The sequence below is a fragment of the Mustela erminea genome, chromosome 19 (genome assembly GCF_009829155.1).
Source record: "Mustela erminea isolate mMusErm1 chromosome 19, mMusErm1.Pri, whole genome shotgun sequence".
NCBI classification, from domain to species: domain Eukaryota; kingdom Metazoa; phylum Chordata; class Mammalia; order Carnivora; family Mustelidae; genus Mustela; species Mustela erminea.
This window is the reverse complement of record NC_045632.1, coordinates 33,210,892-33,234,957: the sequence shown is the minus strand read 5'-3', so window position 1 is coordinate 33,234,957 and position 24,066 is coordinate 33,210,892. Positions and strand designations below refer to the sequence as shown.

The window sequence follows — 24,066 nt, the reverse complement described above, 5'->3', positions numbered from 1 at the left end:
AATAAATGATATCATGCCTTCTAAATCCTTTTGCAGCTTGCACTTCCCATTTAGCATTAGGTTTCTGAGATTTATCCATGGTGATACAGTTCATTCATTTGAACCGTGATATAGAATCTATTGTACAACGAGGTCAGTTATTTATCTCTTCCCTTACCAAAGATGCCAAGACAGTTTTCACTTACTCTGGTATTACAAATAGTGTCATAGCAAACATCCTTACATATTTCTCCTTGTGCACATGGACAGGAATTGTCTAGAGCAGTGACTCTCAAACTGTGTGCATCAAAATCACCTCATTTGCTTATTAAAACACAGATTGCTGGCGCTGGAACTGTATTCCCTCCACCATCATACAGATCCTGCTAGATCCAGGCTTCCATAGCTAAGACCTCCAGATCCATGCCATTTCTGTCATGACTTGCATTAGCCAAGTAACTCCACCTGTTGCCTTTTTGCCCATGTAATTGAGGTAAATGTACAATGTATCATCTAACTCAGAACTCTTTTGAGTCTGAAAGGGAGCATTAGAATTGCGACGCCCTACTTACCATCCGTTTTTGGATCAAAGGCTCTTGTGACTCTCTGATTGGAAAAATACAATTAGGAAGATTTGTAATTTAACAGATCTGCACCTAAGAGTGAAGCAGTCTGGGAAATATGGCTTTATGGATTCTAGTTTGGGAAGGTACACTTAGTCTGTGTAGAAATATCAAGATCAGCCAAAATCCTTCAAAAAATTTTGAACAGGCCTCTTTAACAATGATTAGTTGTAATTATTTTAAGTTTTTTTTTTTCTTTTTAAAAAAATCTGTCTTATTACACTGGATAGGGCCAACAGAAGAATGTTGAACAGTTATAGTAACACCCATTATTTTTCTCTTCTTTTTCTTTCAATTAGCAATAATTGTGCCTCGGATAAACCTCATTGGCTACGATACTGCCACTGAATGCTTCTAAAGTTATATTATTAATTATGATGTTTTCTGTAGTGTTTTAAAATATATTGTGTCAGGTTTTTAAAAATTTCCTTTTATTTCTGGTTTTTGGAGAGTTTTTCTTTTTATGATAACTATTCGTTAAATTGAATATTGCCTTTTTTACACATAGTAAGGTAATTAATTTTTTTCTCCTTTAGTTTACAAAAGTGTTAAAACACACAAAAAGATTTTCTAGTATTAAACCAGCCTTGAATTCTAGAGATTATTTCTACTTTGTACTTACATATATATGTGTCTGTCTGTGTGTGTTTATATACAAAGTATAAATAGTTGGTTTTGGGGTACTAATATATTCCTTAGGATTTTTTAAAATATGTTCATGAATGAGCTGAGTTACATCCTTTCTAATACTGTATTTTTTCAATTTTTGTGTCATGGTATGCTATCCTCAATAAAATGGGTTGGGAACATTTCTGTTTCTTGTATTCTCTGGAAAATTTTTAACATAATGATCACAGAAAGTTCGACTGTGTTCCCTATAAAGCCATCTGGCTTGTGATATTTTTTGGTGGGGGGAGTATATATTTTTATGTATCAGTTCCAGTTCTTTAATTAATATAGATCTATTCAATTTTTTTATTTTCTATGAGTCTATTTTGGTAAGTTATCTTTTTCTAGAGAATGATTCAAATTTTGTTGTTTCCAAATTTACTGGTATCAAGCTACTCAACCTATTTTCTTACCATTTTTAGGAGTGTCTGTTGTATTTGTGACCCCCTTTACTTTCATATCTGTTTTATTTATATCTTCATGTTTTCCCCCATGCTTAGTCTTAATCACAAAATAGTTCATTTATTTTTTTCTTTTCAAAAAACAAGTTTGAGGTTTGTTTCTATTGTTTCTTTGTTTCCCATTTCATTAACTTCTGCTTTTATATTTATCTTTTCATTCTACCAACTTCTTCCTAATATCTTGAGTCATTACTTTTTAATTTTTCATGTTTTATAATTTGTTCATTTAGCTATGCCCCACACATTTTGAAATACTCTTTTCTTTGTGCATCAGTTTTAAATATTTTATAATTTTCATTGTAAATTCTTCTTTTAGTCATAAATTATTTAAGAGTACATTGAAAATTTCCAAATACATGAAATATTTTTAGATTTTTTTGTTGCTGATTTCTAAACTTAATGTATTTTGAGTAGATATTGTGGTATGTGTTCAGAGATTTTTTTGAGATTTGCCTTTGTCTGATATGTGGACAGCTTTTTTTTTTTTTTAAAGACTTTTATTTATTTATTTGAGAGAGAGAGATCACAAGTAGGCAGAGAGGCAGGCAGAGAGAAGGGGAAGCAGGCTCCTTGCTGAGCAGAGAGCATAACTCGGGGCTTGATCCCAGGTCCCTGGGATCATGACCTGAGCCGAAGGCATAGGCTTAACCTGCTGAGCCACTCAGGCGCCCTATGGACAGCTTACATAAATATTCCATTTTTATGTCAAAAAGAATGTAAGTTTTCTAATTGTTGTATATGTTATTTTATGTAATTATTGTCATTATGGCAAGTCTTTTAATTGTGTCATCATATCATTTACAGCCACAGTGTTTTTTGTCTTGATTACAGAGGCACATTAAAAAATCAATCATGACTGTAAATCTTTTCCTTTATTATTATAATTCCATTTTCCTGTATATTTTAAAGTTGTTAGGTTTATACAAGTTCAGAATTATTTTGTCCCTTAGTGAATTAATTTTTTATTTTTATGTATCCCTAGTAATACTGTTTTTCTTTGTACATTATTTTTGTTAGATATAAATATCTTTTTGTTAGCATTTGCTTGGTATGTTTCCCCATCATGTATTTTTAACTTTTCTGTGTCCTTATGGTATAGTTGTGGCTCTCAGAGCCAACAGATAACTGAATTTTATTTTTAAATCCAAATTTAAATCTCACTTGTCCAATATTGAAATCTCACATGTCCAATATTGAAATTCTTTTTGTTTCAATATCCATGAAATGTGACATTATTGTTTATTGCTGATGTTGATGTTTTACCAGTTTCTTACCTCTTCTTGATTCTTTTAGTCCATTCTTTCTTTTTTGGGTTCAATTTCCTTTTTTTCCTAAAGTACACCCTTAAGTAAATCTTTCAGCAAGGGTATCTCAGTGACTTGCTGTCTCACAGGAGAATTTCCTCTACTCAGTGTTCTGGGCAGATAATAACTTAACTGCTTTGTGTAGCTGGTGGGTAGAGTTTTCTCAGTTCGGTTGCCACAGTCAAAGCGATCCTTAAAGGGAGTTGGCTTTATGTGGAAGCCCAGCTTTCAGCTTTCTACCACTTCTAACCCAAAACTATATTTCCTGAGTCTGTGCCTTATAGCTTCCAGGCTCTAGGACCCATTTTTAGACTAAATACCACTTCTTCATAATGTCTCCTGCTGCTCTGGCTTTATATTCCCACTGTATTCTTTTCACCTGAGGGGAATTCTCACTTTCTTTTAAGCTTTATTATTATTATTATTATTTTACTAATATGTATTATTATTATTTTACTACTACTATTATTATTATTATTATTATTATTTTACTAATATTTTACCCAGCAGTTCTATCCATTTGGAATGAGAAACAATTTTATTTCTATTTAGAACACCATGATCATAGATGTTGAATCCTAAAGTTCTTTTCCAAACATGTATGTTTTTATCTTTAATATGATTTTCAGTTACACTGTATCTTTGGCCATATTTAGGAGATTAAATAGTTGGACACTTACTTTTTAACTGTTTTCTCCATGTTGCAAGTGAAACACCTTTTCAATGTGCCTGTATTGATACATTTTTGCTAATGGCCTAGAATTTTTCCTACCCCACGCCCCATTGGCTCTCTCTTGCATACCTTCCCACTACCTTCTTACTATATGAGTAGTTTTTAAATCATCACCTCCTCTCATTGAAAAGTGATATGGTGAACCTAGGTTTAAGTGATTTGACTGTGGCCCCCCAAATATCTCCTTCTGAAAGTGTCTGTGTCTTAATAGAGTACTGGGAAATACAAAGAATGAGTAGATTTGAGGATTGAAGAAGGTTATCATGAGAGATATTTGGGTTCCAGTAATCCAATATTCTCTTCTGGTGCCCATAGACCATGTGGCCTCACAAACTGCTCTCTTTGCTATCTCTGTTTAAATGTATCTCATCCTCTAAAGAATTCAGTATCAACTCTCATGGACTTTGATGTAAATAGAAACTCAAAAGTGGGGCAGGACCAAGAAAGCAACATGGCTCCTAAACATCCTTCCTCCCATAGATACACCTAATGTACTGCTACACATGGAGCAGTTCCCTCTGAGAGAAATCACTTCTGTACATCAGATAATGGAGAAAACACCTACATCAAAGTGAGTAGGAAAGGCCATGACATACTCTGATCATAAACCCCATCCCTGGCATAGTGCCATATAATTGGGTAGGACCCTTAACTCCCAGCTTCTCCTTCAGAAGCACAGGGTTTGAATTGCACATCTAGGTCCCAGATTTTAAGGCTCCCACTCAAGGGATGGGTTCTCCAAATACCTAGCTCTGAAAGCCAATAGGGCTTGTATTCACAAGACTCTCAGGACTATGGAAAACAATGGATTAGTTTTTAACAGGTGGGTGAACACTTACTGTGGCTGTCTCCTGAGGTCTTAACAAATATGGAGTAGGCAAAAATGCTCATCTTCCTGTCTTTCCTTTGGAATAGGATTGACTGCATACCTCACCTTCTGCTGCCTGAGGTTCTAGCTTCTAATTTGCATACATAGAAGGGCTAGCTGCTGTAGTCTTCCACAGAGCCTGGGGGGCGTTGGTGGGCACTTTCATTGTTCTCTGTCTCAATCAGTTCAGTGATAAAATCAGGTCACCAACATCTCTTTTGAAGGATCTTGTGCACATGCCTGTCACTCCAGCTTTTGCAGTTGTAGCCTGAGAGTTGGACCCCTGAATTACCTTTCTCTGAGCTAATAGGGCTTGCATTTATGTATCCCATGGGACTGTGGCAAAGAAGCATTTTTAATTTTATTTATTTATTTGAGAGAGAATGAGAGAGAGAGAGAGAGAGAGCAAGAGAGGGGGGAGGGTCAGAGGGAGAAGCAGACTCCCCACCAAGCAGAGAGCCCGATGCGGGACTCGATATCAGGACTCCAGGATCATGACTGAGCTGCAGGCAGTCACTTAACTGACTAAGCCACCCAGGTGCCCCCAAAGAAGCATTTTTAAATGAGTTCAGGGGCACCCCTTCATGGCTGTATGCTTAGGCTCAGTTTACAGGGAGGAGACAAAAATGCCCATCTCCCAGATTCTCTCTGGAGGAGTTTAACTACATACTTGCCCAGCTGCTGCCTGAGATATTCTAATATCTTCTAATCAGCCTATATTTATGTGCCGATTCTGATCCTCCCCTTTGGGACACTGACAGGTCTTGGCACACCCTCAGTTACTAGAGCAACCAAGAATAAAGACAATAGCTTGAAAAATCACTAAAGTTTTAGAAAAAACCAGGTGCTCAGGCCAGGCTGATTGACAACATGCATCTTCTACATAAGACCAGTCTATCAAGACTAGGAGAGGTGACTGTTTTATCTAATGTGCAGAAACCAACACAGAGAGTTAGGGAAAATGAAGAAAAAAGAGGGATATGTTACAAATAACATAAAAATCTCTGGAAACCAATTTTAATAAAGTGGAGATAAGTGATTTATCTGGTACAGAGTCCAAATAGCAGTCATAAAGATACTTAATAAGGACAGGAAAGCAATGAATGAGCGAAGAGAATTTCAACAAAGAGAAAATATTAAAAAGTACCAAACAGAATTCATAATGCTGAAGAGTGCAGTAATGGAATTGAAAATTCAACAGAGGAGTTCAACAGACTAGACAAGTAGAAGAAAAGATTTGTGAACTTGAAAACAGAGCAGTCAGATTTATCCAATAAGAGGAGCAAAAGGAAAAAAAAAGTGAAAAGAGCTTAAAGCACTTATGGGACACCATGAAACAGACCAATATATGCATTACAGGGGTCCCAAAAGGAGGAGAGAGGAAAAAAAGGAGTAGAAAGCTTATTTAAAGAAATAAAGTCTGAAAACTTTACTAACCTGGGAAGAGAAACAAACATCCAGATCCAGGAAGCCCAAATAATTCCAAATAAGATGAAGATTAAGTACCCACCTCAATACATATTATAATTAATTTGTCAAAACTTAAAGACAGAGAATCTTATAAGTAGTATGAAAAAAACAACATGCAGGGGAGCTCCCATAAAACTACCAGCAGAATATTTCAGCATAAACTTTGCATGCCAGAAGGGAGTAGGATGATATATTCAAAGTGCTGAAAGAACTGCCAGTCAAGAATATTCTACCTGGCAAAATTGTTCTTCAGAATTTAGGGAAAGAGGAAGAATTTAAGGAGAGAGTTTTCCAGACAAAAGCTGAAAGAGATCATCATTACTAGACCAGCTTTATAAGAAATGTTGAAGAGAGTTTTTTAAGCTGAAATGAAGCATTCTGTGTGAAAACATAAAACTCGCTGGTAAAGGTAAGTATATAGTTATATTTGGAATAATGGTGATGGATAAATCACTTATAACTATAGTTTAAACATTAAAAGACAAAAGTATTAAAAATAAATGTAACTGCAGTAATTTGTTAATGGACACACAGTACAAAATTATTTACATTGTAACATCTAAAACAATGTGGGGGTGTATAAAAATGTTATTTTTATATGTATTTAAAATTAAATGCTTATTTAAGTTATCAACTTAAAATAGACTGTCACAGCTATGTTTTATGTAAGCCTCTTGATAACCACAAAGTAAAAGTTTACAGTAAATACACAAAATAAAGAGAAAGGAATCAAAACCTGCCACTGTAGAAAGTGGTCAAATCACAACAGAAGAAAAGAAGAGAACAAGAGAGAAAGAAAGGGACAAAGGAAAGAGACTCATTTCTGCCTTAAACAAACACATAGACTGAAGGTAATAAAGGAATGGAAAAAGGTATTATATGCAAATGGAAGCCAGGGAAAGCAGAAATGGCTATCCATACATCAGAGAAAAATTTTTTTAAAAAATTATTTATTTGAGAGAGAAAGAACACATACACAGGTAGGCAGAGCAGCAGGCAGAGGGAGAGGGAGCTGAACTAAAAGCAGACACTTCACGAACTGAGCCACCCATATACTCCAAGAAGATGAGGTTTTTTTTTTTTTAAAGGATTTTATTTACTTACTTGACAGACAGAGATCACAAGTAGGCAGAGAGGCAGGCAGAGAGAGAGAGGAGGAAGCAGGCTCCCCGCTGAGCAGAGAGCCTGATGTGGGGCTCGATCCCCGGACCCTGGGATCATGACCTGAGCCGAAGGCAGAGGCTTAACCTACTGAGCCACCCAGGTGCCCCCAAGAAGATGAGTTTTAAGACAAAAACTGTAACAAGAGACAAGGTGATTATATAATGGCAAAGGGCCATTTCAATAAGAGTATATAATAATTGTAAATATTTATGCACTCAACATCAAAACACCTAAATGTATAAAGCAAATGCTAACAGATCTCAAAGGAGAAATATATAGAATAGTAGGGAGGCACCTGGGTGGCGCAGTCAGTTAAGCAGCCAACTCTTGATTTCAGCCTCAGGTCATGATCTTGCGTCCTGGGATTGAGCCCCAAGTCAGGCTCCATGCTCAGTGGGGAGACTGAGATTCTCTCTATCCCTCTCCCTCGGCCCCTCCTCCCCCCTTCCCTCACAGTGTGCACTTCCTCTCTGTATAAAATAAATAAATACGTCTTTAAAATAATAGTAGAGAACTTCAGTACCCACTCTCAACAATGGATAGGTCATTCAGATGGAAAATCAATAAGGAAACATTTCACTTAAAACATGCATTAGACCAGAAGGATCTAACAGACAAATATAGAACATTACATCCAACAGCAACAGAATACACATTCTTCTCAAGTGAACATGGAGTATTCTCCAAGAGGGCTCATATGTTAGGCCACAAAACAGGTCTTAATAAATTTAAGAAGATTGAAATCATATCAAGCATTTTTTATGACCATAATGTCATGAGACTAGAAATAAATTATAAGAAGACTGGGAAATCTACAAATACATGGAGATTAAGCAGCATGCTGCTGGACATTGGGTTAAAGAAGAGATCAAAAGGGAAATTTAACAAGTATCTTGAGATAAATGAAAATGGAAACACAACATGTCAACACTTATGCAGTACTGCAAAAGCCATCATAAGAGTGAAGTTTATAGTAATAAATGCCAACATTAAGGAAAAAAAAATCTCCAATAAGCAATCTAATTTTCCACCTCAATGAACTAGAAAAAGAACAGACTAAGCCCAAATTAATAGAAGAAAGGAGATAACAAAGAATGGAGAGGAAATAAATGAAACAGAGACTAAAAAGACAGTAGGAAAGATCAATGAAACTAATATCTGGTTTTTCAGAAAAATAAAATCGACAAACCTTTAAGTAGACTAAGAAAAAGAGAAAGAAGACTCAAATAAAATTAGAAATGAAAGAGGAGACATTACTACTGATAACACAGAAATACCAAATACCATAAGAAACTACTATGAACAATTATATGCCGACAAATTAGATAACCTAGAAGAAATAAATACATTCCTAGAAACATACAACTTTCCAAGACTGAATCATGATGAAATAGAAAATCTGAACACCAGTTACTAATAAGGACATTTGTAATCCAAACTTTTCAACAAAGAAATGTCCAGGATGAAAAATGCCTTCATTGGTAAATTCTACCAAACATTTAAAGAACTAATACCAATCCTTCTCAAACTCTTACAAAAATATACAAGAGGAGGGAACATTTCCAAACTTGTATTACAAGACCAGCATTAATCTGGTACCAAAAGACAGACATGGACACTACAAGAAAAGAAAACTACAGGCCGTTATCCCTGATGAACATAGATGTAAAAATCCTCAACAAAATATTTGCTAACCAAATTCAACAGTACCTTAAAAAGATCATACACTGAGATCAAATGATATTTACCGCAGTGATGCAAGGATGGTTCAACATATGTAGATCAATTTATTAGATATACCCCATCAACAAAATGCAGAATAAAAAATCATATGATCTTCTGAATAGATGCAGAAAAAGCATTTGACAAAATTCAACATTTATTTATGATAAAAGCTCTCACAAGCTGGGTATTATACCTCAACATAATAAAACCATAGATGACAAGGCCACAGCTAATATTATACTCAGTGGTGAAAGGCTGAAAGCTTTCCCTCAAAGATCAGAAACAAGACAAAGATGTTCACTCTTGCCACTTTTATTTTATTATTTTATAGTACTAGAAGTCCTAGCCAGAGCAATTAGGAAAGAAAAGGAAATAAAAGACATTCAAATAAGAAAGGAAGAAGAAGTAAAAAATGTCTCTGTTTGTAGACAAACTCTCTGTTTGTCTCTGTTTCTACATATATGTAGAAAACCTAAAGACTTTACTACAAAACTGTTAGAACTAATAAATGAATTCAGTAAAGTTTTAGGATACAAAATCAATATGCAAAAATAAGTTGTGTTTTTATACAATAACAATGGACTATTGTTGGAAAGAGACATAAGCTAAACAGAATAAGGCACAACCTTCATGGTATCACTTTTATGTGAAATTCTTTAAAAAGTCAAACTTATAGAAACAAGGTGATTAGAAAAATTAGAGGTCGGGAAAATTTGGGAGATGCTGGTAAAAGGGTATAACTTTCAGTTATAAGATGAATAAGGTCTTGGACGCTGGGTGGTTCAGTCTGTTGAAACACTGCCTCTGGCTCAGGTCATGGTCTCAGCATCCTGGGATTGAGCCCTGTGTCAGGATCCCTGCTCAGCGTTTGTCTCTTTCTCCTTCTTCCTTTTCCCTCTGCCTCTCCTCCCACCCGTGCACTCTCTTTCTCTCAAATAAATAAAATCTTAAAAAAAAAAAAAAAAAAAGAATAGGGTCTTGGGACCTAATGCATAAGGTAGTAACTATAGTTGGTAATATATTATTGAAATTTGCTAAGAGAATAGAACCTAAATGTTCTCAGCAGAAAAGGGTGGGGGAGTAAGTATATGAGGTGATAGATGTGTTAATTAACTTTATGGTGGGAATCCCTTCATGTATACATGTATCAAATCACCACATTGTATACTTTAAATATATTACAATTTTATTTGTCGGTTATACCTCAGTAAAGGTGAAAAAAATGAAAAAAAAAAAAAAAAAAAAGAAAGTCATGTCAGGAACTATTACCTGGGGAGAAAAAAAGAAGGTATGAGAGAATTAACACTCTCAGAAGACACATCAACCAAAAGGGACAGAGCCTTGTTTAATGCCCTTAGGGAGAGACAATTCTCTGAGGTTCCAGTGACCTCAATAACACATTCTTCCCTTGCTTTTCTCTTTTTCTTGTTTCCCTGTACCTGATCCTTCACTCTGTTCCCTTGGATCATCCTCAGTAAATGTCCTGCACTTAAGTCCTGGTCTAAGGCTTTGCTAGGGAGCCTGCAATCCAAGACACATCTCTCCTGCAATTTTGTACTGCTTATATGCAAGTGTAGTTTTGTCATGATGTGCTTGCAGGCATCGAGAGACAATGTACAGTATTCTTTTTAAACTCTATAATTAGTATTATACTACTAAAAAAACCCTCATAACAAATAATTGTCTCCCTAAAAGGAAAGCTTTTCTCTTCTTCTGATCTTTTTCTTCATTCTTTCTCAAAACAAACCAAAACAAAACAACAAAAAAACCTCAAACTAAAACAAACACAACTCATAATTAAAACACCCTATTTCCACAAAAACATCATAACCTAAGACATAGCATCACAATAGCAGCACATCAATTGTGAAAATTATAGTCCAGATGTAGAATAGTATCTGGGCCATCTTTCATCATAGCATGAACGTGAAGCCTATTTCAAAGAGAATGAAAAAGAAAGTCATGTATTTGTATGTGAAAGTTTCCATAAAAGTATGTGGGGTCTGTCATATTTGTGCATCTAAATCTAAGAGGAAATTAAGTAATTCTGTAACTGCACACAGTCATCACCAGGAGTTCATCATGTGAAAGAATAAAGATGGTCAAGGAAGACCTTTAGGCTTATGTCAGAAAATGTTCCCAGATGCATAAATGCCTAATTCAGCTACTAGTCCTTACCAGTTAAACAGCTTGTTGAAAAGTCAAGCTCCAGTCAGAAGCTGCATCCAGGCTCAGATGTTGAAATCGGTATGTCCTGCTGGTTAGGCTGTGACAAGCCAAAGCTATGGCCTAGCTTCTTCACTGAACCCTCTGGAGTGGCATGGCGTTTAAACTCCAGCTCCTTTATATACACTCATGTAGATGGTAAACCATTAGGAATCTCAGAAGGTGAGGGTGAGAAATCTACTTATTTCAGTCTCAGCCATTATATTTGGAGCATTAGGCAATGAATGTCCTAGTAAAGTCAGCAGAGGGCAACCAGATTACTTGGGATAATAATTGACAGTTAAGGAATAACAAACAGGTAGTAGATGCAAGGAGTTGTAGGACAGTTTGTAGAATAGAACTTTATTTGTAAATGCCACCAGTGGCACTGCTAATGATAATAAAGAAGCAAGGAGCTGATGTTAATAAATGGGTAAAAAAAATCATTTCAAATTAGCACATTTGTCATTTAGAAACAATATTTGTATAATGAGGGTTCAGTTCCAACTTGTAGGGCTAACTACTGTTAACAGTTAATTGTGTATCTTTTCAGAAGCTTTTTTTTTTTTTTAAGGTAGAAACCACTTTCTTTTTTCTTTTTTCTTTTTTTTAAAAGATTTTATTTATGGGGCGCCTGGGTGGCTCAGCGGGTTAAAGCCTCTGCCTTCGGCCCAGGTCATGATCCCAGGGTCCTTGGATCGAGCCCCGCATCGGGCTCTCTGCTCAGTGCAGAGCCTGCTTCTCTCTCTCTCTCTCTCTCTCTGCCTGCCTCTCTGCCTACTTGTGTTCTCTGTCAAATAAATAAATAAAATCTTTAAAAAAAATAAAGATTTTATTTATTTATTTGACAGATAGAAATCACAAGTAGGCAGAGAGGCAGGCAGAGACAGACGAGGAGGCAGGCTCCCCGCTGAGCAGAGAGCCCAAAGTGGGACTCGATCCCAGGACCCTGGGATCATGACCTGAGCTGAAGGCAGAGGCTTTAACCCACTGAGCCATCCAGGTGCCCCTCTTTTCAGAAGCTTTTAATGAATCTGTAAGCACATATAAGCATATCTTGTATTTTTTTACCTAAAAAAAATCATATAACTTGCATCATAAGCATTTTTTCCATATCAGGGCATATAGATCTTTTAAATTCTTTTAACTGTTGCAAAGTGTTGTGGGAAATACTTTATTCAACTAGTCTCCTAATAGTGAACATTTACCTTGTTATTATAATCCTTGAACTTTCACTAAGCCTACAATAATTAACATTATTCGTGTTGCATTTATACAAGTGTGAGTATATTTGTAGATATTGCTGGTTTACAATTTGTATATATTTTGAACTTTGATAGAAAATACCAAATTTTCATTCAAAGAATAAATTCCTTGAAACCAAGTGGTATGTGCATTTTATATTTCAGAAATGTTGTACCAAGTTAGATAATCTGAATATATTCCCCCCAAAAAGACACCTGGAGTATTAAACAACATATAACAAATAGCCCATCTATAAAGCTAGGGTTGAAAAAAAAAAAAAAAGTGAGGCAAATCCCCAGGTACCAAAAATGAAGAAGAAGCTGAAAACCAAGGAAAGAAGAAGGCATTGAAGCCTCTGATGCCCAAAGGTGTTTGCTGTTCCAGGTAACCAAGATGCTCAATCTTTAACAGTTACACGAAGACTAGACCTTGGGCCCAGCATGTGGAGAAATGAGGACCCTCATATGAAACTGAATCTTCAAGCATATCTGTCACGAAAAGATGGACTAGAGAAAAAAATAGCCAGCAAAAGAGATAATAAGGCAAATTCTCTGACTTGACCTCGTAATACAGTGGGTAATACAGTGTCTCTTGAGAATTCATAACCAGAGACATGGTCTCAAATTGATTAGGTGTTCTAATATGTGCTATCTTGGGCACCTTGGGTGCCTAACAAAAGCAAGTGCAAATCTTCTGTAAAAACTCACATCTTCTACTCAGGCTGCCTAAGATTCCCATGGACATAAGGCTTGATTGAACATAAACTGATAAGACAAACTTGCACCGTACAGGAGGAAATGGATTTCCATATATGTTACAAGCAGAGAAAAAAAGTGGTTATTAGAACTTTTGTATCTTTAAGATAATTGAGCCATCAGATAACTGAATATAACATGAATTTCATATTTTTTGAAGATTTAAGGAAATGATATCAGAAGATAGAACTAAGAATATACACACAGCACAAACAAGACTTAACAGATTTTTGTTTTTATTTTTCTAAATATTTTATTTATTTGAGAGAGAGAGAGTAATATTTTATTTATTTGAGCGAGAGAGAAGGAGCAGGGAGAGCAGCAGAGGGAGAAGGAGAAACAGACTCCCCAATAAATAGGGAGCCTAATGAAGGGCTCAGTCCCAGGACTCTGGAATCATGACCCAAGCTGAAGGCAGGTGCTTAACTCACTGAGCCACCCAGGCGCTCCATGACCTAACATATTTTTAAAAACAAAGTAGAACTTCTAAAAATAAAAAATACAATAATTGAATTTTAGAATGGAATAGAAGGGCTATATAAGATTAGACTTAGCTGTAAAAAGACTTAGCAAACTGGAAAAATCTAAAGGAGGTAACCAAAGTGTAGCACAAAGTTGTGAGGATGGAAAATATGAAAAATGTTGAATGTGCAACACGAAAAGGACAAACATACATTGCATTGGCATTCTAGATGGGGAAGAGAAGGGGGGGGAGGATTGGAAGTGTTTGAAGAGATAATAGGTGATAATTTTCCATAATAGATAAAAGACATGACTCATTAGATTCAGGAAGCACAATGAAGTCCTAATTCTTCCACTGCTTTTTAGCATAGACAACATATTTTTTACAAAATATAACTATTTTCCAAGACCAAATTCATGAGATTGTTTTACATTTTGCAAATATTTTTCATGTCTGGCCTGATAGATAAAGGCTAGATTCTCATATCTGCTTCTGCATTCAATCTGTTAGATTCTCATATCTGTTTCTGCATTCAGTCTGTTTTAATATCACATATCATGTAGCCTCTGGAAAACTCCACCTTGTGAGAGGAGAATGAAAAAGATGAATCGTGTTGTAGTATTATTACAAATACAGTTTTGACCTTGTGGAACTTAAGAAAGATTATCCAGTTGCTTTAAGATCTCTGGAGCATACTTTGAGAATCCCTAATTTACAGTAAGTTTCCTTTTACAGGTCATGATTGGTGAACTCAGTGTCACAAATTCTAAAAAAAGGAATATTCTACACATACACACATACACTGTCCATATATGCTCTACAGGAACCATGCTTTTTCAGGGAATTAGAATAAATGAAATACACTTGGATCTGAAACCAGACTCAAGGGATTAATTTCATCTCTCTTCCATGATTCAGAGGATATTTTAGGGTCCTGCAAAGCCATCTTTGTGAACATGAAGTACATTATGTTGGTATGTGCAGAAGTCTTGAGTTACACCAGATGGTTTTGTTTTGTTTTATTTTGTTTTGTTAATAAGATGGTAGATAAACTACTTGTTACCATAGCATGACTGAGTGATATATGTGAAAGATGAATAGCATTCTCTGCTACATAATTGCAAAACTGCCCCAGAAGTAGAAGATAAAATTATCTATCAGGAGACCAACACAATGTTTCAGAATCATAAGGAAACTGATGCAACAATTGATGTAGAAAAGCTGACTTTAGAGGCCACTGGGGGAGAATTAGAGGATAGTTTATAATTGCCTGGGAAAAACCTTGTTTACTTAGCTTGAGTTCAATGTTGCCATCAAATTTTCTTTAACTAATCTACATTTGATGTTTCTCAATTCCGATTTTATATCATTAAAGAGATGGCCCCCATCTGAATCCGTTAAGGAATCAGATTCTTGTGCTCTGTCAGTCTTGTCCACATTGAACAAACATGATCCCTTTGCTTTTCCTTTCTTATTTATCTCATTGTATAAAACCTAAGACACAAGACTTTATTTCAGTACTGCCCAAGAGAAGCACAGCTATAATAACCCATTAGATCCCAGTTATCTCAATTTCAATTAAAAAGACTAACATTCTCTCTAAATATTTGGGTGAATCCCTAAGGCTTAATCCAAATTCATTTCGGCTGAAACCTAGATAGTGGAAGATTAGCTGGCCAATTTTTAACATGGGACACCCTGTGACTTGCAAAATGATGGAAAGGATTAAAAATTGTTTGTTCTCCACCTCATTACAAAAAGGATATGAGATAAAAGAATGATTTGTTCCAGTAGAATTTTGTTCATTATACAAACATATAATGAGTACCTTCTGGGTACTAGGCAGTTCGCTAGGCTCTGGTTTAGAAATCAGAAATAGTCTTTGCCTTCATAGCCCCACTAGAAGAGCTATACCTATAAATAAGAATTGATTAGAGTGTGATGAGGTTTATAATTAAGAGGGCCCCCTGGATGGCTCAGTTGGTTAAGCATCTTACTCTTGATTTCAGCAAAGGTCATGATCTCAGGGTCATGAGATCAAGCCCCGCATCAGCCTCTCTGCTCAGCAGAGAGTCTGCTTGAGATTCTTATGCTCTGCCCTTCCACCCCACTCATGCTCATGCTCTCTCTCTCTCTCTCTCTCTCATGAATAAATAAATCTTAAAAAAAATTAAAAACTTTTTTTTTGTTGTTGTTGTTGTGCTTCTTAGAACTCTCACTCTCAGGGCATCTGGGTGGCTCAGTCGGTTAAGCATCTTGGTTTCTGCTCAGATCATGATCTCAGGGTTGTGATATGGACACCTGCTCCCTGCTTCCAGCTCTGTGCTGGGGATGGAACCTGTTTGAGATTCTCTCTCTCCCTCTGCCTATCCCTGCACCTGCTTTCTCTGTCTCGAAAGAAAGGAAGAAAGAGGAAGAGAAAGAAAGAGAAAGAAAGAAATCTCACTTTGGCTGAAGTTTGGACAGTAGGTTAGAGGCAGAGAAGCTGGGCCAAAAAATGAAAGCATAAAATCAGTAGGTCTGGAGAGGGAGGTGACAGTGTGTCAGGGCAAGCCCTAGGCTTCTGACTTATAGAGGTCTACCATGGAAAGGCTAGGAGAATGAGAAGGGCACTGAGGAAAGCCTACTGGGCTTTCAACTTCTACGGAGATGTTGGAAGAGCCAGTGGAGGAGACTGAGAAGGGAGGTGGGGAGGAGAGAGATTGAGAGAAAGTTGAGCCAGGGAAGAGTGCTCCCATGGAAACCTTGGAGGCAAAATTTCAAGAGGGGAGGGATGGGCAGCATCCAGGGTTTCAGGAAGACCTCGTGGGATAGACTGAGAAACCCTCTCTTGATTTGCTGGCTGGTGAAGCTTAGGAGACTTCCATGGGATCAGTTTCAGTGGAAACCAGATTGCAGTGGGCTGAGAAGTGAGTAAGTGGCAAGGCAGCAGAGACAGTGAGACTAGACATCTTCATGGGGATGGTTTTGAAGGCAGAAGGAGAGAGAGAGCATGATTGCCAGAGAAAATGCCGGGGTGGGAGGTAGGAGTTTATCAGTATGCATGGTGGAGGAATCCAGAAGAGTGGAAGATTGAAGATAAATGCTTTCTCTCTCTCTCTCTCTCTCTGTGTGTGTGTGTGTGTGTGTGAGAGAGAGAGAGAGAGAGAGAGAGAGAGAGTGATTACTAAGGGAGGTCCCTGAGCAGGTGGGAGGAAACTAGTCTCCAGCATAGGTCTTTATTGAGAAACCGTTAAGTGTCTGAGAATTTAGTAAGAGTATATTCAGCACACTTGTGTACACGTATCTCACATATTTGAGAGATTGGTGGGGAGGGGGTGCGGCAAGTTTATGGAGTAGAATTTTGAAAATAAATTTCAGTTTTATCAGGGCACTGGAAGATTTGGTGTATCAAGGAACTGTGGAACCTGAATTTTTTTTAGTTATTAATTTCTCTATTTAGGACATTCAAATTTTAGAACAACAAGGCCACCTTTATTGAATCCTGACTGCTAGCTTAATGATTTGTTTTGGAGTGCTCAGGAAAGACATGCATTTTTATCACTGGAGACTACTTAAGAAATCCTTCCCTCTTTCACCTTTTTCTATGCCTTTATCCCTGTTGGCTCCGAGTTTTCTATGAGTCATCCAAAGCTGTTTCGCCCTCGCTGTTAATATACCTTGTAGCGTTCCACAGTGGGTTTTCATGTGCTGCCTATGGGTCATCTACTTCTTAGATTAAATAGTATTTTCTTTTCCACAGCTGGATTCTAGTACAGATGCTGGTGACCCTCTGAGTCAAACCAGATGTGTAAAGTTATTAGCCTTTGGGGATGTCTTTAAAATGAGAAACGACATCATCCTCTCCAAATAGTTGCTGTTGGTTTTGTGCTTTAAGAACATCAGGGATTTATAATAACCTATTATGTCACTTGCTGTTGTCTTGCTTGTAGGATTGGTGCAGAGGGGAAGGGAAGGCAAGGTTTGGTGGACACACAACACTGAACAGGGCTGGGGGGGGGCATGCCTGAAAGCCTATATTTGTTCTTGAACTGGCTACTCATTTCTGTTGTGGAGTGAGAGAAGACTCTTAAATCCCACTGTGTGTTAGATTCTTGCTCTGCAGAAAGGAGAGGAATAGAGCATCCGCAGGTAGTTCATGGGGGAATGCAACACTTATGTAGCAATTAAGAGGAAGTTTAACCTAACTAATATCATAAAATGTTCCCGACAGTTGGGCTTGTTAGAGTATGAAATGGCCCCTGGGGAGAGCTTCACTTGGCACAGGCTTCACCTGGCCACAGTATTTATTAATGATTATGAGAGTTAGGCTAGGTCTCCCAGACAGGGACAAGCTTGGTTCCCATGGTGGTGTTTTTTTTTTTTTTTTTTTAATAGATTTTGACATTGATTTCAGACCAAAGACACATAAATCTTCTTCCCACCTAATCTACTAAAAGAAACACGATCCCAGTTTATTCAGTGCACCCACTCTATCCACCCTTGGGAACTCCTCCTAAACATGTACTGTTACAATTTCCAGTCTGTAGTCACTGAGTTTATGTTGCCAGCAGTTGCTGACTTAGCTTCCGCTGCTAGACCACCTTTCTTGTCACCTGAGTTGGTTTTTATTATTCCCCAAACATACAGAATATATTTTCTCCAAACAGTATCCAAATGCTAGACTGTCAAAAAGAAGTTGACAAAAGTAAGCCGTGCTACACACTATGAAAGGGACTAATCAAAGCAGCTTTTTAATTGCCATAGTAATGATTTAGATGTGCAAAAAATACTAAAGTTAAATTTGCATGACTCATTAATTAAGCAAAGCTCACAATTGACAAACATAATTAGCACATCCAAAATTGAAACTACATCCTGGTTCTCTTAACTTGGAGCCAAAAGAGACAACGTGGAGCACTCAAAATCCCCTTCCTTTCACTGTCTACAGGTCTCACTGCCAATTCTCATATTTAGGTTTGTTAGGCACAGAGCATGGTTAATTGCAAAACATTCCTGAGGATGTTACTTTTTTTTTTTTTTTATTAACAGAAATCTCAAGAGTTTGGCATATTTGCTCCATCTTTTAGCAGCTAAATTCTATCCAGTAGAGGAGATACCTTCTCAAATAGGGGCAAAGTTATCTGTTATCTCTATCATCTATCTTTTCCCTTATTCATTTCTCTTTCCAGAGATGGTTATTAGACCAGTATATCTGGCACATAAATGTTTTATGTGGGCAACTAGTTTCATTTAGAGAACCTGAAAACTGTGTAATGGTAAGTCAAGTTACCATGAGGCTCCATCAGTGAATGTACCTATAGCTTTCCCAGGCAAAGCATGAGGTTCTGAAGGAAGTCAGAGTCTCCTGGAGTCCTCGCTGAGCCCAAACCACACTGGGTTCTGAGGAAGTAGGGAAAATATCCTTCCAGTTCTCTCCTGCTCATCCAATGTGTGATATCACCTGGCTACCAAAGTAGGATTACTGTGTTCAGAGTAGCCTGGGGGGTGAAGTCACTTCCCCTGTAGCCTGGATTCTCTTCCTCTTTTTATTTATTTATTTATTTATTTTTATTTTTAAAGATTTTATGTTTTTATTTGACAGAGAGAGACCACAAGTAGGCAGAGAGGCAGACAGAGAGAGAGGAGGAAGCAGGCTCCCTGCCGAGCAGAAAGCCCGATGCAGGACTCGATCCCAGGACCCTGAGATCATGACCTGAGCCGAAGGCGGAGGCTTTAACCCACTGAGCCACCCAGGCACCCCACTTTCTTCCTCTTTTTATAAAGCAAAAAGACCCCAGTTGGATGGAAGACCGATAATGAGATCAAGCACCGTATTTTATTCCCCATTGTGAACCCTCAAATGTTACCTGCAAAACCAAGTCCTCATTCTTAAACAATCACAGCACAACAATCATGGCAAACCTCCTTGCTTGCAAATTGGCCCTTGAGGGTCCCACCCACCAATACATCACACTTCATGCATTTCACTGAGCCAGTGCTGATGGAGTGCCTGCTTTGTGCAAGACACTGTTCTAGATGCAGGTCACCGTCTCTCTGATGCCAAACTGCATGTGTGCATCTGCTGTGCGGGTGTACGCATGGGACTTCATGGGCAGAACTTTCTTTCCTTCTGGTAGCAGCTATTCTGCTTGTGTGTAGCTAGTAAGTGTTTTTCATCCTTGATACATAAATAGCAAGAAGCATTTTTGCTATCTGTTTTTATTACTAATATTACTACTAACTATTTTTACTATTACTTTTTACTTTTTTGTAAGGTGTCTACTAGATTACTATCAGGAAAACTTCCAAAAAATACAGGAAACTGCTGAGGGCGACACTGGGTAATGCCCACTAGCCATCATGCAGAATTTACAAATGACATTTATTATATTTGTTTCAGATTTTTTTTTAATCAAAGAAGTCATGTCTTACTGATAAATTGTTGATCCTTCTTTAGCTATTTTCATTTCCTTCTCTCTGTTCCTTCCCAGAGGCACCACTACTGTGATTCTGCTCCGTAGCCATCCCCTGTATTGTTTATATTTTTACTAAACATAGAATTTGCCCAAAATATATGCAGTATTATTTTTATACATTTTGTAAATTCCACATAAATACTCTTATACTATCTATCTGTCTGTAATTGAGCTTGGCCCATTTTACTGTATTTACATCTAGCTCATTTTATTTGTTGTATATTACTCCTTTCTGTGAGTTTATACCCATTTTCTCTTCTTTCTCTACCTATGGTTATTTAGTGTTTTTCTATTTTTTTTTTCTTGTTAAAAGCAATGCTGAAGAGTATTGATTTATACACATAGGGGAGAATTTTCCTAAAGTTTCTATCTAGAAGTAGAATTATTAGGCTGAATATTATATACATTTTCCAATATTAGATGTTGTTTTCCAAATGGTAGGAGAACTTCTACCAGTGATAAATAAGCTTCTACGTCCATATCCTTACCAATACTTGTCATTTTCAGATTTTAAAATTTTTGGCAGCCTCATGAGTTTCCCTGATTAGCACCATTTCACATGTGCCAGCTGAGCACCTGAAATGTGGCTGGTCTCCATCATGCTATACATGTAAGCAAAACAAAAGAAACAAACAAACAAACAAACAAAAACCTCACCAGATTTTGAAGATTTACTATGAAAAAAAGTAAAATACCTCATTGATAATTTTTTGTATGGATTATATGTTGACACGGTAATTTGTAAGTGGGTTAAATAAAATGTATTATTAAAGTGAATTTCTCCTGTTTCTTTTTACTTTTTTTAAATGTGTCTACTAGAAAATCTAAATTGCATGTATAGCCCTCAGCACCTTTGTATTGGTCAGCACTGGTGTAGAAACTACAGGACAGTGTTGAACAATCGTGGTGAAAGTAAACTTCCTTGTTTTACTTGTGACCTCACTGGTCATCCTTCTGAAGATTTGCCTTTATTTCTGAGGTTTGCCCTTGGCGTTTCATTACTTTGTTAGATTGAGGAGGCTCTTCCACCCCTACTTGCTGAGGGTGATTATAATGAATGAATCTTGAATTCTGTGGCTTTGACCACATCCATTAGGATGATCATGTTCTTTCTCCATTTAATCTTTTCAGTAAGGTCAGCTACTTCAGTTAAGTTTTTTGAAAAAAATTCTAAATGTGGAACCACCTGAGATAAACCTACCCGGCCATTGTGTACTCTTTTATATCCCTACTGGATTTCATGCCTGACTTTTTTCCCCCCTGAGGAATTTCCCATGTATATTCATAGATGAGATCGCTCTATCATATTGATTTCTTTTGTACTCTTTGGTACCAAGTTCACAGGACAACAGCTGCTGCTAATAGCCAGCATTTATTGAGCACTTACCAGTACCAGGGCCTCTGCATGTACTCTCTCACTGATTCCCCGCACCAAACCTATAAGGTAGATTCTATTATTAACCCCATTTTATAGAAGATGAAACTAAGATACAGAGGGGATTGGTAACTTGATAAATGATGGCATGCCATTTTGGGCAAAATGGTAGACTAGATATCCCAAGAAGCCCTCCTGATCCAAGCATCTACAAATATTGAATATATATTTTTTAATATTAAGATGAATTTTGAACCTGGAAAAAAGGTAAGGGAAATCCTTAGATTCCGTTGTTGTTTTCATCCTTTGACTTTCAGTTTCAATAGATCCCTGATGGAGGACAGGAGAGAAAGCTGAGGTCCCCAGCAAGGTGCGGAGCTGGATTCAAGACCTGCTGGGTAAGTCTAGGACCCATACAGTGATTAAACTGGAAAACAGCTCACACCTTTTGCATTCTTAAGGTAGGCAAAAGTCCATCAAAAGTCTCTAATGCTTCATTTATTCTTCTCCTACCCACTTAAGCCCCCATGTTGCATCACCATTTCCTCATATCAGGGAGATCATAGAATAAATGAAACAAGATGGGATTGGGAGGGAGACAAACCATAAGTGACTCTTAATCTCACAAAACAAACTGAGGGTTGCTGGGGGGAGGGGGCTTGGGAGAAGGGGGTGGGATTATGGACATTGGGGAGGGTATGTGCTTTGGTGAGTGCTGTGAAGTGTGTAAACCTGGTGATTCACAGACCTGTACCCCTGGGGATAAAAATATATGTTTATAAAAAATAAAAAATTAATTTAAAAAAAAAGTCTCTAATGCTTCAGTTGTTCTCTTCTCCTTCTGAACAAGACAAAGAATTTATCAGGCTTTAATTACCCACAGAATCCTTTCCTCAAGAGTGCCATGAGGTTCAGTCCCACAACCTTGAGATCATGACCTGAGATGAAATCAAGAGTCAGATGCTTAACCAACTGAGCCACCCAGGTGCCCCAAAAGAACACTTTCAAAGAGCAGATATTTTTACTGCCTTTGGTTCTAAATATTTTACAATTCCCACTGTAATTTCTTTAATCTTTGATTATTTAAAAATTCAGTTTTCATTTCCCAAATAGTATAAGGATGTTTTTATTTTTACTCTTTTCTTTTTGATTCTAATTTAATTGTACTGTGGTCAGAGTATGTAAACTGTATGCTATTGATTTTTTGAACTTTGCTGGAACTTCCTTTGTGATTAACTATTGACTTTTTTGTAAATATGCCACATATACATGAAAAATATATGTTATGGGGCTCCAGAGTGGCTCAGTTGGTTAAACATCTGCCTTCAGCTCAGGTCATGATCACAGGGTCCGGGGATCGAGCCCTGCATCGGGCTCCCTGCTCTGCTGGGAGCCTGCTTCTCCTTCTGCTCCTCCCCTCTGCTCATGCTGTCTCTCTCTCCCTCTCTCAAATAAATAAAATCTTTTAAAAAAGAGAAAAATGTGTGTTCTCTATTTTTTAGGTGAACTGTTCTCTTAATGTATCTGTCCAGTTTATGATGTTTGGTAATTGTGTTGTTTGATCCTTTGTCAGATTTATCCATCAGTGTCTGAGAGAGTTGTGTTAAAATCTCCTACTACGAATATGGATTATCTAATTTTCTTTGTAATCTGTTTTTCATTAAATACACCTATGTGGGGGCCCCTGGTTGCCTCAGTCAGTGGAGCCTGCAACTCTGGATCACAGGGTTGTGACTTCAGCCCTACATTGGGTGTGGAGATTACTTTAAAATAAAATCTTTAGGAAATAACATAGCATATTTTATATGTTATGAAATAGATATGTTTGTATTATAAATTTAAAAATTTTTATGAAATATATATTAAATAAATATACATATATAAATTATATGTAATATGTTATAAAATATATATATTTAGTTTGTATATGTAAATTGAAAAAATATTTATGAAATATATGTATATACCTATGCTGTATTAGTAGATGCATACAAATTCATGATAGTTATAATTTTTTTAGACCTAAAAATATAATTTGAGAATGAAGCTCTTTATTTCTGTTAATGCTTTAGCCTTAAATTCTGTTTTATCTGTTGTCGGGAATGCTCACTCAAAATCTTTTGCTTGGAATTTGCCAGGGTTATCTTTCCTCATCTCTTTATTTCCTTTGTTTTAGGTATGTCTCTTGAAAGTAGTTCATTGCTGATGTTTATTTCTTTATCCACATAGTAGCTTTCTTGATTAGCTGAGCTTAATCAGTTTCTGTTGATTGTGATTAATGACATAGTTGGACTTAATTCTACCACTTTGTTATTTTTTGTCTACCAAGCCTTTACCTACTTAAAAAATAATTTCTTGCATTATTTTGGATTTATACATTTCTATTATTCTTTCCTCAACCTCTGCCCCAGCAGTTTGAAAATTTTAGATTCTATTTTTTAATAATTTTTTTTAATGTTTTTAACATACACTTTAGGCTCTCTACCAAAAGTCTGTAATGCTTCAGTTGTTCTGTTCTCCTTCTGAACAAGATAAGGAATTTGCCAGGCCTTAATTACCCACAGAATCC

The 24,066-nt window shown here is 36.8% G+C and overlaps 1 long non-coding RNA gene and 1 pseudogene across 1 annotated transcript in view; one reads left to right on the top strand and one right to left on the bottom strand.

The window, feature by feature from the left end:
• Positions 1-21,891, top strand: part of LOC116579589 — a 55,534-nt gene extending 33,643 nt beyond the window's left edge. Inside the window, exon 3 of the long non-coding RNA XR_004281330.1 lies at positions 21,815-21,891. This is a non-coding gene — a long non-coding RNA (uncharacterized LOC116579589). The remainder of the gene's footprint in view (positions 1-21,814) is intronic.
• On the bottom strand, positions 799-955 carry LOC116580412 (annotated as a pseudogene).
• Positions 21,892-24,066: the final 2,175 nt, after the last annotated feature.